Here is a 4,844-nt window from a genome sequence, read left to right on the forward strand (position 1 = left end):
GGGGGGGACAGTAATTTAATTATTCCCTCTGCAATACAAGCCTTAAGAATTCTGCTGGTGAATGTGACCAAGGGATCTTTCTGATTTGGCGAGCGCCACTTGTTTTCTTAACGAAACACTTTCAAACTTGGGACACTGGTAGAATGTGTCATATAAAACATCTTTTACTCTTAGTGTTATTGATAAAATTTTATCTTTTTAAAGTTATTTCGTGTTAAAATTGTCGTATTTCGGTAATTTCAACCAATCACTGACGTCTATTGAGGTGAAAACAATTACTGCTGTGGAATGTAAACAACACGTTGTGTGGTGTAATGGGATCTTTTCCCTTGGGTAAAATTAGTGCCATTGTTTGTCAACAACAACTATTGGAGGTACTGTTATTTATGACATCGTTCGTACGTTTGTACTGGTTTTAGCTTTAGGGTTCGGGTTTTAGAGTTAGGGCTAGAGTTATGAGCATTTTGGCAAAAATACTCATAACGCTAACCCTAACACTAGCTCTAAAACCCGAACCCTAACCCTAATCCTAACCCTAACCCTAACCCGAACCCTAACCCTAAAACCCTAAAGCTAAAACCAGTACAAACGCACGAACGATGTCATAAATAACAATACCGCCAATAGTTGTTGTTGACAAACAACGGCACTAATTTTATTCAAGGGAAAAGATCCCATTACACCACACAACGTTTTGTTGACAATCCATAGCAGTAATTGTTTTCACCTCAATAGACGTCAGTGATTGGTTGAAATTACCGAAATATGACAATTTTTAACATGAAATAACTTCGAATACAAATTTTTTTATCTGTTCTATAACACAAAATATACAAGTATACGAAGTTTGAAAGTTTTTCGGTAGAAAACACACTAAATAAAACACAAGTAAAAAGTGGGGCCCGCCAAATCAGAAAGATCCTGGCCAAGACATTATTGTCAACAGTAATCTGCTTTGGGCGAACCACATTTCTAAAAATCACCAAAAATGCCGAAAGTGTCTTAGCATCACTCAGTAAGACTTTTGTTAGCCACTCATCAACTATTTATTTAAATTTATGTATGGCTATGGTATGTCCACACGTAGACTTTACATCTCCAGTTTGAAATCCCAATCTAGTCCAGAATATTGATCTACCGTCCAGAGACGTACAACCAGACGAATACCTTCTGACATTTACTTTATCTTCAATGCATTGCTTCTTTTGGCATCGATACAGTCAAGTTCCAACGTCCAGCGACTGTCTTGACATAATCTCATAAGATTATCCATCATCTTTCCAACAATAACTTTGACCATGTCTTTAAATTCAATACATCTATCACTCGTGGATATGCTTATAAAATCAAAAAATAGTGCAGCAACTATGACTTGCCAAAACATTTTTTCACGCTAAGTATTATCAAAGCATCGAATGAACTACCTACATTAGTTGTTAGCACTCAGGGTACAGCTTGCTTCCCGGAATTCACCAGCACTACTCCTGGCATGCTTATGCACCCTTTCCTTTTTATGGCTCTTTCATTTTTCGCTTTCCAGGGGTTTTGTGTGTTATACTTTGTACTATGCACGTAGTTTCTAGTGTTTGCTGTTGTCTTTCTACGTTATGCTTGATCTACAAGTGTTAGATAATGTTCAAGGGAGACAACATACTTTTAAGAGTTACTTCCCCTGACTATTTTACTTTGCAACTTTTATAATCGAAATTTATTAACTTTTTAACATTTTTTCTTTTGCATATTTATAATTACTTTGGTCTAAACAAGAGAGTGAAGGAGATTTGGCTATTATTTAAAGCTGTATCAACGATTGAATTCAGCCCTCATCGAAAATCTTATGACTGAAGTCGATTGAATGAATTGATGTGTTCAAGTGCCTGATATCTTTTCGTTGTCGACTTTTTATCGTTCACTACAGATGCGTTCTTGTGACTATCCTAACATTTTTATACTATAGTGTATCGAGGGCTACTCTCTCCAGTGACTTCTTCCTTAAGACGATAAGAATTTAGGGAGAATGAGCTGTTATCTTTTGCAGGTTAAGAGATTATACGAAATACCCATTCTTTTTTATGTCGGTCATGAGCTGAACGACCAGCCTTATGACCAGAGACGTTCCAACTGTAGCCATCTCGACATTTTTGTACATCCAATAAAAAAATTTCAATGTGTCCTTATAATCTAAAACAATAACACTCTCGTCGTCGTCGTCGTCGTTTTCTTCTTTTTCTTCTTCTTCGTCTTCATCATCATTATCATTATCGTCATCATCATCATCATCTTCTTCTTCTTCTTCTTCTGCTTCTGCTTCTTCTTCATCATCATCATCATCATCTTCTTCTTCTTCTTCTTCTTCTTCTTCTTCTTCTTCTTCTTCTTCTTCTTCTCCTTGTGCTTGTGGGAGACCAGGCTCTTAGATCTCCATCATCCTGTCCAATGTTAATGAAAAGTATTTCTGTAGTCACCTGCTAAGACCATCCAGTATCTTCTCTCTCTCTCTTTCTCTCTCTCTCTCTCTCTCTCTCTCTCTCTCTCTCTCTCTCTCTCTCTCTCTCTCTCTCACTCTCTCTCTCTCTCTATCTATCTATCTATCTCTATCTATCTATCTATCTATCTATCTATCTATATCTATCTATCTATCTATCTATCTATCTATCTGTCTGTCTGTCTATCATTTCTTTATTTATCTATGTGTCTTTCTTTATCTCTGTCTCTATATATCTATCTATTGATCTGTCACTCTCTCCAACTGCCTCTCTCTCTTCCTCTTCCTCTTCCTCTTTCTCCTCCTTGGCTTCCATTTCCTTCCACTTCACCATTTGTCGCTAACTTTTCAAATCCAATAAACTGAACCTATTGCTTTCTTAAGTTCAATGTAAATAAACACCTCGGGGCTTTTTAAGCTGCCCAAGAGAAATTCAGAGGAATTAGCAGTAAGTATGTTCAGCTAAAAAGAGTTATTTTGTGTGATGTCATGTACTTCACAGCTTTGGAGTCCACTTCAACGGTACCGGTGTAGTATGTGATCTACAAACATGTTTCTGGTATAGCTTGTGATCTACATTTGTTCAAATGATATAGTTTGTGATCTCCACTGACATTTTGATCTACATGAAAAATTCATCTATTTACTCAACTTCCAGTTGGTTTGGTATATAAACCAAAACAACTTTTATGATTTAAACACTTTTAGTCCTGGGCCCATTGAAAGAAGTCGTGATGAGAGCAAGAGAATTTTACACACAGGTTTTTCGAGATAAAGAAGTTGCAATAGAATAATTTCTCCGGTGCTATGAACTCCTTGTTTAACTCACTCCTCTAATTATAATTACAAATATATAACAAAATGTTGAATGTAGATCAAAAGCTAGTCTAGATTTAAGTTGCTGTAGATCACAGTGACATGTAGATCACTACTACACTGGTACCACATCAACATATATTCCAAGTAAAAACAAAAAATATGTTTCTTGCTTGCCTCAGGAAAAATGAATTAATACAATACTTGTAAATGTCCAGGATTTACAGCTTTCATAATTCGTTTCTGACTGTCATGTAAGTCACTCGAAAATAGCCTTCTAAATTAAAATATCGTGTCTTCAAAGGCGATAAACATTTGCATCAGTTTTAGAAAAGAAAAAATGGAGGGAGACTAACTCATGGTATGAGTATTCTCCCTTATATTAATGTGAATCTCAAGAATTCCGTTGTTTTTGTTTAGTTTTAAATAATTCCACCTCAAACAACTGAAGACATTTCAACTACGACCATTATATCTTTTATTCCGAAATAATCTATAGATCCTTGTGATTTTCGTCACTGTTTACAATTGTCTTTAAACAAAACTTTTTTAATACATCATATAGATGTGATTTTTGACGCTGAATCCAAATTTGAGATCTAGTCTTTCTCATTCGCTAAAGGAGCCCCACCCCTTTAATTTTGCTCAGATTGCTTTCAATTTTTCTGTATCGATGCAACTCTGAATTTTGATTACGATCAACTAATCACTTTATCTCGTAATTAAAGAATCTGATGTTATTTGGCATTAAAGTTGGGAAATTTAGGTCATTTTAGCTAATCAACAGACAGCGTGGCATTAGCAGCTTGTTACCATGACAACCGCACGCTGCGCTGTGGTTCACTGTTGTTTGCGTGGTTGTTGTCTATGTTGTCAATTCTTCACATCACAAGATTCTTTTCACCCGCGTGTTTTGTTTTAATTTTTCTGTGTGTTAGTATTTTTAATATTATATTAATGTTACAAATTTTTAAAAAATAATAAAACCATACAATCAATGAAGAGACAAAAGAAACAATAAGATGATACATGTTGATTTTATTAGGTATTTCTGTTTATTTAGAAACCAAGAATGAACAGGTCAGATGCTAAACTCTGAATTTCACAGGATAAGATCTTAAAGTTGACACCGCTCCGCTAAACGCAGAAAATTTCTGTCTCGCTATTGGCTAAAAATACCCAGTTTTTTCGATTTTTAAACTTCTAACATTTTCTCCAATATTTTTCTTCACGGCATCATACCTTCAAAGCAATGAGACTGGAAGGCTATATTATTATAGCCGATTTTCAGATTTTTTACTGTCTTTTAAAAAATGCATATTTTGCGAATGAAAAATACTAGATCGCAAGGATCTTTCTGATTTGACGGGAAACACTTGTTTTCTTAACGAAACACTTTCAAACTTGGGATACTGGTAGAATGTGTCATATAAAACAACTTTTTCTCTTAGCCTTCTTAACAAAAAATTGTACATCGCAAGTTATTTCATGTTAAAGTTGTCGTATTTCTGTAATTTCAACCAATCACTGACGTCTATTCAGC

The sequence above is a fragment of the Octopus bimaculoides genome, chromosome 13 (genome assembly GCF_001194135.2).
Source record: "Octopus bimaculoides isolate UCB-OBI-ISO-001 chromosome 13, ASM119413v2, whole genome shotgun sequence".
Classification (NCBI taxonomy): domain Eukaryota; kingdom Metazoa; phylum Mollusca; class Cephalopoda; order Octopoda; family Octopodidae; genus Octopus; species Octopus bimaculoides.